This window comes from Podarcis vaucheri (assembly GCF_965113315.1).
Source record: "Podarcis vaucheri genome assembly, chromosome: 7".
NCBI classification, from domain to species: Eukaryota; Metazoa; Chordata; class Lepidosauria; order Squamata; family Lacertidae; genus Podarcis; species Podarcis vaucheri.
Genome location: NC_138765.1, coordinates 70,016,716 through 70,029,192, shown reverse-complemented (window position 1 = coordinate 70,029,192; position 12,477 = coordinate 70,016,716). Strand labels below are relative to the sequence as shown.

General features: G+C 44.1%; 1 long non-coding RNA gene across 1 annotated transcript in view; it reads left to right on the top strand.

Moving 5' to 3' along the window:
• The window catches only part of LOC309536472, an 81,657-nt gene extending 76,977 nt beyond the window's left edge, over positions 1-4,680 (top strand). Inside the window, exon 3 of the long non-coding RNA XR_014221515.1 lies at positions 4,392-4,680. This is a non-coding gene — a long non-coding RNA (uncharacterized lncRNA). The remainder of the gene's footprint in view (positions 1-4,391) is intronic.
• Positions 4,681-12,477: the final 7,797 nt, after the last annotated feature.

Here is a 12,477-nt window from a genome sequence, read left to right as displayed (position 1 = left end):
CTGAAACTGTTCTTAAACTGAGGCGCGCTTTCCCTAATGAGGCCTTCGGCTGCTAGTGCCCTGTTCGGCTTCTGTTCTTAGACTGAGGTAAAGTTCGCAAACCAGGACACTACTTCTGGTTTTGCGGAGTTCGTAAACCGAATAGTTCATAAACAGGGCTGTTCTTAAACCAAGGTACCACTGTATCGAAATTTAATAAGTATAAATATATATTCTAGTGACCAAATATCCTCATGAAGAACCTAGCTAATACACCCTCCATCCTAGGCTGGCTGTTCCATCTGTAAGCACATCTGACTTTTATGTAGACAGGAGACCATCTGGGAACTGCATGAAAGCTTTCCCAAGCCCTCCAGTGCAGAGAGCAGCATTGTTGCACCATAAATAAAATAGTCAATTATATTCTAAATCAGTTACTTTACCTTTCATCCCTGAGGACACACAAGCAAAATGCCCCCCTAAAAACATGTCCTTAACTATCCACCAAACGTAGAGAAGCTTGCTCTCCCCTGTTGTTTATCTGACAGTACAAGCCAAGCATGTCTACACAGAAGTAATCCCTGTGGAATTCAATAGGGGTTACTCCCAGAACACTCTCCCCTGCCACACACACACACCCCAAGCTTGTCAATCGCCATAACAATGATATCAATTCATCCATTTTTGCCCCAAAGCCACCAATAATCATGCGAACTCTGAACACTGAGGCTGTAATCCTGTGCATATTTACCTGGGAGTAAGCCTCTCTGAAAGCAGAAAGCTGTAAATTCCAGAAAACCACCTTTGATTTTTTTTTGTGTGTGTGCTTTATATAACAACTAACATTTAATTGCTAACTGAGTCCACCAGTTAAATGGCCTTAATCAGCTAAAATAATAATAATAATGAATCAGCTACCAGCACAAAAGTAGCACTTTTTTATGAATGAAAAAAAAACATAATTTGTTTTGCTTTAAATCATGCAGCTGTTACCTTCTGAGCCTTTGGATTTTTTACGCATGAGAGGAAAAGTGAATAATACCATACACACAAATGCCCTGAAGCTTTGAATGGTGAATTATGAAGTCATTAACATTTGCAAAATAAACATAATAGGCTTGTACAAGCCTTATGACACATTGCACAGGGATGGGAGAGGAACTCAGAATTATTTGAGCCACATTAAAAGAGCTGGATAGAAAAGAGCTGCAACCATAATGGGAAGCAATGGCCGTGCTGTAGCCTCCAGAAACAGGTTCTGACTTTTTCTCATTTTGTGTGCTGTGTCCATTTGAAGCTTTCCAGCTCTCTTGCAAAACAAAGAAACACAAAACACAGATCAGCAGCCTGGGCTTTGCATCCGACTAAGTTTACTTGGAGTAGACCCACTGCAATTAATGGACCCAAGTTAGTCATGTCCATTAATTTCAGTGTGTCTACTCTGAGTCAGACTAAAGTTGAATGAAACCCATGGAGACTTACTTATGTCCTCCTCAGAGTAGATATATTGAAATTAATGGACATTACTAAGGTAGGTCAATGAGTCCAGGGCCGGATTTAGGTTTGATGAGGCCCTAAGCTACTGAAGGTAATGGGGCCCTTTATATGTCCAGCTGTCCTTTGTCAACAACAAATTATCACTGTTTTTTGTGTTCAGTATATGCTATATTGTAGTTTATGGACCTTCGAGAACACTGTCCAACCATCTCGTCCTCTGTCGTCCCCTTCTCCTTGTGCCCTCCATCTTTCCCAACATCAGGACAGCAAATTATCTTCTTTTGCTTTTTGGTACTGTTTTTTAAAAACTATTTTAGCTGTTTCGACGGTATGTACACAAAAGGTGATGTTATGATTTCATAGATTATGCCTGTCAGCATTAAAGTGAGGACAAAACTACTTTCTCCACCATCCCAAGCTCAAAATGGCCCTCAGTTCTTTGCTGTGGGAGCATCACAAAGATGGGCTTTCCCGTTGTTATTATTTTATTAAGAAACAAAATAAACAAAAAATGAGTTTTCAGATTACAATGTGGCAATGATGGGCCTGCATCCCTGCATGTGGTTGTTATTCTGTAAACTGCCCTGAGACTTTTGATGAAGGGTGGTATATAAAATTAATTAATTAATTAATTAATACATACGTAATTATAGGCTCTCTTGCTTAGCCACTTAAAACCATACCTGCTGCTCTCTGTGGAGCTAGGAATGCATGGATGGCAACTAAACATCTGCTAATCAACAAAAAATGGAATTTTCTGTGCCCACAAAGCCAGACGAGCCAAATTGGCAGGCTACACAAAGTTGTGGAGCTCCATTTTCTTTTATGGTTTCCCAGGCAAAGCCAAGGCACAGTAATGCCCTCTAGTGTTAGTTTCAAATCTCTCTCTCTCTCTCTCTCTCTCTCTCTCTCTCTCTCTCTCACACACACACACACACACACACAGTATTCTGACTAATAATAGCCAACTGACTGACTGAGCAAGAATGAGCTGTTGACTTGGTGGTGGATTAGCTCAATATAAACATCAAGTCAGTGTGTGGCAGTGATGAACAAGGCAAATTCCGTGTTTGGAATTCCGAGGAAAGGAGTTGGAAATAATCTTGTCAGAATAGCAATGTCCTTGTACAAATCTTTTGTGCTGTCAAATTTGGAATACGGTGTACAATCATTATCACCATACATAGGCGCCGGCAGCTAGGGGCTGAGGCAGTTTCGGCCTGGAATTTGTATGTAGGAAAAGAAACATAAACGGTGAGTTTATGAGTTTATCCCTCCCTACAGCATCCAATGGCTTCTTCCTTGATTGCAGCTTGGCTGTTCAGATTTCCAAGGAGATCCTCTGCAAAGGACTCCAGGGGCTTCTAAACTGCTTCCTATTGATTTCCCTACTAAGATAGTTTATCACTCCTTGTTACTTTTAAAAAGCAATGTAATCTGTGCTGCGAACTGAATAGGGTTTATTAGACAAATCCTACCCCAGCCAGTCTAAAGGTGGCTATATGGCATCACTATTCATGTTTGGTGATTTCCCCCCCCCTTAAAAAATAAAATAAAAACCCTATATTGAAAGTGCCTCTTCCCATTTCCTAGAGAAGAGTTGACACCTTCAGCCAGCATCTCCCAAACTTGGGTCTCCAGCTGTTTTTGGACTACAGTTCCCATCATCCCTGACAACTGCTCCTGCTAGGTGGGGATGATGGGAGTTGTAGTCCAAAAACAGCTGGAGAAGCAAGTTTGGGAAAACCCACCTTAAGCTAAAGCAGATCTGGACTGACTGCAGAAGAGCACCAGGTTGTCCCATGGGAAGACCCAAATGATGGCTGCATTAAGGGATTCGACATCATTGGATGACATGGCTGCTGTCAGGACCTTGCAATGTGGGGACAGGGACTCTGAGAATGAGGTCCAGGCTCCTTTGCCAAGAGGAGAACAGATGCAAGTCACAGGCTTACCACCATCCTCTGCATTGCCTGTCTCCCTTTGCCTCACAGAAGTCAACAGCTTCAAAAGAGAGCTCTTTAAGAAGCCAGTTGGTTTCTCTGTAGGGAGATGGAAGCAACCACATTCCAGGTCTGGTCAGCCTGGCTTCAGCTAGCTCTAACTCCCTACAGAGACAGCATTTCCTTGTAGCTGCCTTAGGAGGAGAACACTCTATGAGCAGCAGGGCCTTCTTGGAGCTGCCCAAGGTACTGATCCTGTTTGCCTTACCTGTTCCCCCTACAGCAGGCTTCCTCAACCTTGGCTCTCCAGATGTTTTTGGCCTACAACTCCCATGATCGCCAGCTAGCAGGACCAGTGGTCAGGGATGGTGGGAATTGTAGTCTCAAAACATCTGGAGGGGCGAGGTTGAGGAAGCCTGCCCTACAGCTTGACTCTGGTTCCCATCGGCACCTACTGAAGTTCTTTGCTCGGCCGGGTCCTTGCTTCTGAGTGGAGATGCTGAGGGAGGGAGAAATCCCAAACTGGCCAAATCCACAGAGGAGAGGGTTGTTCATAGAACTGTAGAGTTGGAAGGAACCAGAAGGGTCATCAAATCCAAGCCCCCCTGAAATGCAGGAATCTTTTTCCCAATGTGGGCCTTGAACCTGAGATTAAAAGTCTCATGCTCTACCAACTGAGCCATGAAGAACTCTAGCCATTGTTGCTGCTAGTCACAATGGCTATGTTCTGCCACCACAGCTGCAGGCAGCAATGCTTCTGAATACCAGTTGCTGGGAGCCAAAGGAGGGGAGAGTGGTCTTGTGCCCATATGCTGGTTTCCTGCAGGCATGTGGTTGGCCACTGTGATATGTGGGTGGCCACTGGATTAAATGGGCCATTGGTTTGATCCAGCAGGTTCTCCTTATGTTCTTATGGAAACCAAAAAGAGCACAAGTCATGTTCTCACCACTGCTGTCTTCTCACATGTTAAGGCTGGTCCATAGGCAGGAGTCTTTGATGAGCCAGGATTGATGGGACAAGCCAGAAGTCAAGGACAAAGGACAAACCAGGAAGCAGGATGGAGGAGCAAATCAGGAGCCAAGACCAAAGGATCTCACCTTTCACAGGTGTTTCCAGCTATCCTACAACATTCTGAGCTACTTAACTGCAACTCCCCAGTTGTGACTGGCTGCCCACTTCAAGAACTGCCATTAGTCATTTTGGCCCATTGCCCCTCTCTTGTCCATAACCAGAACACTTCACACCAATCAGAGAGTATTCTCATAAGAATATTATGGGGTGATTCTGTTTTCCTAATATGTCTTTATCCAAAAGAATATGTGTCACCTTTTTAGTGTTGGGGAGGACCCTAGCTCACTCTGCATTTTTGGAACCACCCTTCTAATTTCACACACACACACACACCTGACCCATGTGCAAATTGGAACATTGTTCTGTGGATAGAGTCACATAATCAGAACCATGTGTGAGTCTGGACTGTACAGTGGTACCTCAGGTTACATACGCTTCAGGTTACATACGCTTCAGGTTACAGGCTCCGCTAACCCAGAAATAGTGCTTCAGGTTAAGAACTTTGCTTCAGGATGAGAACAGAAATCGTGCTCCGGCGGCGCGGCGGCAGCAGGAGGCCCCATTAGCTAAAGTAGTGCTTCAGGTTAAGAACAGTTTCAGGTTAAGAACGGACCTCCAGAACGAATTAAGTACTTAACCTGAGGTACCACTGTACTTAGAAGGTAGGCTGAAGGACATGGGGGGCAGAGATATATTTTCCCCTGTACAGTTTCCCAGGATTGGGGCTGCACATTATGAAATACAGTCACTTCTTAGAAGCATTTTAAATGGGAATTTTTTATTTTCAGAAACAAGGAGCCCTCCAATCACCTCATAAGTACTTCCTACATTTACAAACTAACACAAAGGCAAGAATCATTTTTTAAAGAAACAACAGTATGTGTCTCAAAGGGATCTATTACAATCTCACCCACTGAATGACGTCCTGCCCACAGAATCCTCTTTACGATCTGACCATCTCAAGATCTGCCTATAAACAAGATGAAATGGAGCAAGGTTTGGAGGGGCATTGGGCATTGGGGACATGAAGCCGGCACAGGACAGAAATAATGTGATCCATCCATCATGACACCTTGTTAGTTTGTTTGGCACCTTGTTAGTTTGTTTGCCTGTCTATTAATTACTGGAGGACAGGCTGATAGTAAAATATGCATAGAGTAGAGCCATCAGCAACAGCACCACCTGCAGGTTTTGGGAGCTAGGGATGGAGGCAGAATCTGTTTTGAATGGATTCATAGACAGAATTTGGCTGTTCTGACCTAATTGAGTATTATTTTCTTTGGACTGCCTCATCTATCAAAGGCCTGCTTATGTCTCAGCTGTTTGTGCCTTGTCAGGTTTTCTTTTCTTTTTGAAGTCAGGCTAATGATATGCAACATTATAGACACACAAAATGCATGTTCTGTGTATATCAAATGCTGTTGTACTCCAAATCCAATCAGTCTGAAACAGAATGGCTAATGGTCAGTGAGCCACAGACACCCCTCCTGATTTAGAAGTAAATGCACCCCCTGGGTTCAGCTCCACTGAAAACGAACTGGAATACAATTTGATGTAGGAACAGATGGGGAGCTTGACCCGACTGCTAACTGACTAGTCTCCTAATGAAAATAATGGATTTTTTAAAAAAGGGTTCTACACTCTTTGCAGTGGCTTGGAGGCACATAGGATTTGGGCAACTAATTCTGTTTAATCCCTTCTAAGAAAGCCCCAAGGCTGTAATATGCAGATGAGGAAACATGGACAATGAAAATCAATGATTCTTCCTCGTTGCTTATTTGCCTTGAGAAAGTTGACACAGCTGAGCACAAATGCACCATCCTAGGCTGGCAAGCTCATCCGAAGTCAGATTAATTCCACACCAGCAACAATACACATTTGAAAGCTGCAACATAGGAATCCATCTGGTGTGAGTTCTAGTTCTGTGATGAAAACAAAAATATTATGAAAACCAGTCTATTATACATATGACGCCAACATCATGCACTCTGCTCCATTGGAGTGTATGTATCAGGAACAATTCCCTCTTGGATATCCTTTGCTAAAAGGTTGTTGCTTGAAATTTAATTCCCCAGGCACCCCCAGAATTCCCTAGTAAAGAGATGTCGGACCTGTGGCCCTCCAAATGTTCCTGGCTCTTCAGCTCCCACTATATCTGATAATTGGTCCTGCTGGCTGGGGTTGCTGGGAATTGGGGTTCAGGAACATCTGGAGGGCTGCAGGTTCCTCACTCCTGTTCTAAAAGTTAAATCTCTTTGGTGGGTGGATGCATCTTGTCTCTGTCGTGCATTTTCCTTCATGCATGCATGCATGCATGCATGTGAACATTGAGGCACCATGCTAGCTCAAAGGGCCAAATGGCAGGCTGTGCAATGGGCATTTCACACCCTGAGGTGTACGAGCAGCTTTTGGAGTAGACAATTAGTGGGTTGGCAACAAGCCAAGTTAAACAGAGTACGTGAGAAAGTCTGCTTGGGGACAAGGAAGCCCAGCAACAGGTGTTGATTGGCTAAGTTCTTCCTTTATAAGCAGTATGACACAGCAGTTTTGTTATTGGAGTGTTGAGTTTTGGGAAAGAGTTTGAATCTTGTCTGTGTGTATATAGCAACTTGTACAAAGCTGTGCTTTACTCTGCTGTATATAATAAAGCTAACTAAAAATCAAGTTACTAGTCAGCAAGTTCTGTTCCTGTTCGTCGTCCTGGAATTCACTGATTGGGCAGCTGGTAGCAAGAGTTATGGTTGAGATCCATCAATAGCTAGCATATTGTCAGGCAACTGTTTTGTGCTAAAGCCTAATGCTTTCACCCCAACAATTAACAACAACAACAACAACAACAAATCCATTGAGTTTTAAATTGATGGGGTATATGCAATGCTTTTTTTCAGGGGTTACTCAAGAGTATTGGTACCTCTTTTTTGTTGTTGATAAAATGTATGGCACTTACTGTAACAACTTCATGGTGAGTACCAACACCAATTTTTCTAGAAGCAAATTTCTCCAAAGAAACTTGCATTTAGAGGGTATGAGGAATTGGGAAGGTTGGTTATTCACATGAAACATAAAATTTCACAACACGGCTGCACAGTCTTCTGGCTCTGCTTGTCAAGGTGCACAAATAACAAGCAAATCCCCCGGAAGTTGCTATAAATAAAGCTCTTTGTACCAGTTCTCTAAAGTAATTGATGAAGCATATTTCCATCCCCATGAAATAACTAGGTGCGCTGCTAGCATCAAATATATGACAAGGGGTTTGCAAACAGTACCAGCGTTAGATAATAAACATAGAGTGAAATTGGATCCCAAGTTATCTCCTGTGATGACATTAATCTCCACAGCTGCTTGCTCCAAAAAGTCTTTTACTGCTGGGTAGGTCAACCAGCGATGCCAACAAAATACCTCTTTCATTGCATTTCTGCCAACACAGAGAATTACCATTGCCCTGAATACAGGCCATTTGAACCGGTGTATAAAACCATTGGTGCATGGTCTTAACGGAGTTCTCTTGGATGTTAGCAGAAATGGAGGTAACAAGCTTCACGTGCCACATTTTACACTAGGGATCTGGCCCCGGCCCCCAGATCTTCCTCCAGATCCATTTCCCATACTGGTATCTGGACTAGATGGACCATGGACCTGATCCAGAAAGATATTCTTGTGTTCATACACCTCTGCATCTTTTCTTAGAAATAAGCCCCATTGAGTTAAATGAGACTTGCTCATAAGGAAGTGTTAAATCAGTGCTTTCTCCAAACAGTGGGCTGGGATCTATCAGCTGGCCTTGAACCACTTTCCGGTGGGCCTCAATGCCACAGTCTGCCTAGTGCCTCCCCACTTCCCCGGCCCTGCCCTATAGCTGTTCCATAGCCTTTTGGTTGGACCAACACACCAGGAATTCCTTGCATACTGAGCAAAGGTCTCTGGGAGACAGAGAAACTTGGGATAGAGGAGGAAGAGGTCTCCTTCCTCTGAAAAGAAAGGCCCAGAGGAAGTGTTAAAGGAAACCAGAAGGTGACATAAACCGGTAAATTCATATCATCATCAAACAAACAACCTGAGGATGGGAAGGAAGGGAATAAGAGAGAGAAACTGTGAGAGGAATGAGTGAATGGAAAAAGACCCTGACTGAAAGAAAATGGTAGTTTGGGGAATAAGGTTCAAATTGTGCTTGAAAGGAGAATGAGAGAAGAAATTACAGGTCATGAGATAAAACAAACAATCTTTGATAGGTCTTTGGGGTGGATAAGAGGGGGACTGAAATATACTCAGAGTTGAGAGAGGATTTCATGCTCTTTATTCAGTTCTGGACCCTATTGTTCTAGGACCAATCAGACTGCTGCCTTTTGGATCCTATTCAACTCAGTACATAACAGGGACAATCTAAAATAAAAAGCCTTCTCCACTTTGAGCCTCTGGGTCAGCAAATTATGCCTAAAATTGAAATGCTGGAGGTTGCAGTACCTCCAGAGCAGATACCTGCCCTTAGCTTGTGGAAAGCTGAGCTATGGAACCCCTTGCCACAAGGAAAACGCTGGGGCAAAGAATTTAGCAATCTCCCAAGATGGATTTGCTAGCAGTAGAAAAATATTATCATAGTGGCCAATTCATTCTGCCAGCTCTGCCACCATTTTCTGAGTGGTGCTCTCAGTCAAGTGGGTCCTGTTTTAAGGGATTGCAGCCTTGGGCGGGGGGGGGGGAATTCCAAGTCCTCACCCGCAAAAGCTTTCTCATTCTTGGGGGGCGGAGAAAGAGGAGACGCAACCCAGTGCCCTCCCCTTTCCTCCCACCTCTTGGCACTGTTGACTGCAGCCTCTGAGGCTGCTTTCCATTAACAGGGATAAAGAAGCCCGTAGACAGGCAGTGTACATAGTCAAGAGACTGCAGAAGAAGGTGGGTATCCTTGGCTTTAGCAAAAGCTGCCACATTTCCCAAAAGCTCATATCTTCCCAGCATGCTGCTTCTCATTCCACCCTACAACTGCCAGCAACAGCGAAGACTTGCTGCAAGCCACGGAATATCGGTCCACAAAGGAAACAGATGTGTTGATGAGAAACAGAGTCAGGAGTCCTCATCTTGAAAGTCGTGTTTTGTTGCTGTCGATGAGCAGGTGATGGCAGAATAGTGACTCGGATTTGTGCAAGCTCAAAAACAGGTCCCGTTTGGAGAGGTGACAGTTATCTCCTTGCCCTGGGGAAAACGTCCTTCCTTCTGTGCCATTATGATCGCTCCAGAAACTGCCCAGATGAGCCAACACTTTTCAGAAGACATTTCTGAAGGCCAGGAGAACAATAGTAGGTGGAACCTGATCCAGGTGGACAGGCAGAACCACCTGCTGATTGGCTGGAGTAAGAAGATAGGCAGGAGGAGACTGACTGAGAGCAGACTATGGTTGGTGGGTCAGTGCCCCATTTGCTTTAGCGGACCAGCCTTTGCTGCATCCTAGGAAATGTCTTGGAAGGCACAGGCTGTATGCACACAATATATTTAAAGCACATTCGAAACACTTTCCTTCAAATCATTCTGAGCACTGTGGTTTGCCCCTCACAATGTTATACTTCCCAGCAACCCTTAATAAACCAGTGGACCCAGAATTCTTTGAGGGAGAAAAGTTGCTTTGAATGTGCTTGAAATGTATAGTGTACCCCAAAATTATATGTATAGGTTTTTACACACACACACACACAGCTTGAAGACATTATTCCTAGATAAAGGAAGAGAGCAGATTATCTCTCCCACAAAATGGCTCTTCCCTTCCAGAACAGTTTCCCTCCATTTCCTCATCATTCACAAATAGTCTACAATTTGTCCCTATGGCAACCTATCACCTTAATTTCTAACTTTAGAAAATGCCCAGACAGACCTGTCCAACTCTTCTTCTTTTCCTACCACTTTTAGCTTTTCTCTTGCTCTCATTCTTATTCTTCTTTTTAAAGTCTCTCGCTCATTCTCTCTCTCTCAGTCACAGAACAACATTGGTGGAAGGGATCCCCAGAGGTCATCTGGTCAAATCCCATCACAACATTGCCAAGGGTGTGTGTGTGTGTGTGTGTCATTGACAGTGAACTTGAAAGAAGCTAAAAGTTGGGTCAGCTTGTATACAGACATCACTTTACAGAATTTGCAAATAAGAAAGACAAAACAGAGAGGGTTTCTAATGCACCAGTTCCACTTGGGAAACGAGAACAGATCAGTTCTCCACAATCCAGGCAGAGAACTAGAATTTTGGAAGCAACATACATTTGTTTCAGGGGTGTGACAGAGCCAACGGTTACACAGGTTTCCTACTTGAATGGAGAACTCCCAACGCATATGTGTGGACTCCCAACGCATATGTGTGGACTCCCAGAGGATCTATCCTGATCTTTAAATGGTGCATTACCTTGGGGGCAACATTCTGATGGCCACATGCCAATAGTGGTCCCTGAGCCACAGGCAAATGTAGTTGCAGCTAGAGGCAGCAAATGCCAGAGAAAGAGATGTATTTCCCTTGTGCAGAAGGCTGTGTTCCAAATGCACATAATTCAGAGGTTTACACATCTCAGTCAAGACAAGCAAGAGGTATAAACACAGTTCAGGAACACATTACTTCTTCTGACTATGGGTTGCTGGGAATCAGAAGTAGTTAAGAGTGTTGTTATGCTCATGTTCAGCTTGAGGGCTTCTTGCAGGCATCTAGTTGGCTACTGTGAGAACAGAATGCTGGATGAGATGGACCTTTGGCCTGATGGAGCTTCCAGGCTCCTATGTTCTCATACCATCTAGGCAAAAACTGTCAGGAAGAACATGGAACAGGGCTGGTGAGATTGTGGCAATGGACATGGCCAGGGTAGAGTCTCGAATGCCAGAAAGAGAAGCAGTGCGGGGGGGGGGAGGGATGTTCAGGCCTATGTGTCGTCCCGTCCCGTCCCGTCCCCCAGTTTAAATAAATGCTCATAGGGAAGGGAGGGGGCTTGCATTATTTTCAGATATATACAAACAAACCACAGACTGAAGAAATGCCACCAAACTTTCCAGAAGAGACAACTTACGTAAGAGGGGATGCACTGTGAACTTGCTGTGTTTTGAGATTTCTACCATCCCTCCCCTTGTGACTGGAGAGTGTTGGGTGAAACCTCAGCCCTGAATTGGAAGCTACTGCTTTCAGAGTCCAGCTCCCTTCCTTCTCCTCTCCCCATCCTGGTGGTCTCCTTAATTGCAAGATGCAATTAATAATTGCATCACTTTGGGGACAGACGGTCTGGCTTTAGAGAGGCTTTTTCAAAAGTTCTGGATTGGTCCATACTGCTGCAGATCAATTTGGGTCCACAAGACACATTCTGTAACGGTCTGTTGCTGCATTGACCTTAATCTGGTACAAACAGGCACAAATTGGCCCGGTTTGTTTCATGATTCAGACAAGTAAGTTGCACAGCCCTCGTTTCTGCACCAAAAAAGGATCTCTTCTCCAACTGTATTCTCCTTGTTATAATAGCAACCATGATTAGTGGTGTTGATGCAAAAGGATTAGATTTGCAGCGGCCAACAATAACACAGGCCAGGAAGCCCCTGGTGCAAGCTATATCCACAGATGGTCCCTGCAAGAGCAGAATTTTGATTGCATGAAGCTAGTTGATTCCAACCCACCTTCAGGCTTCATGCTGATCCCTTTGGGTTATGTCGATCAATGCGCTTTTAGTCTGAGCATCTTAATAAACTCATATTTCTGATCAATTTTGTGCCAAAACTCAGCATGTGGAGAAATTAACGCATGTCTTGAAGGGATCAAAATCCATCTCGAACCACCCCAGCTGTCCCATTACCTGAGGGTGTTCTTGAAAGCTGTCTTTTAGGGCATCATTAGCAAATCTCTGTGATATGTGAGGCTGCAGGAGAGTTTCGGATCTTGGATTTTGAAATTCATGCACCCCTGTGTACGGTTGATGTATACAACCTGATGGTGAAGCTGGTTTGTACTGAGGGAACCTTTCTGTGGCACAGGAACAGTTT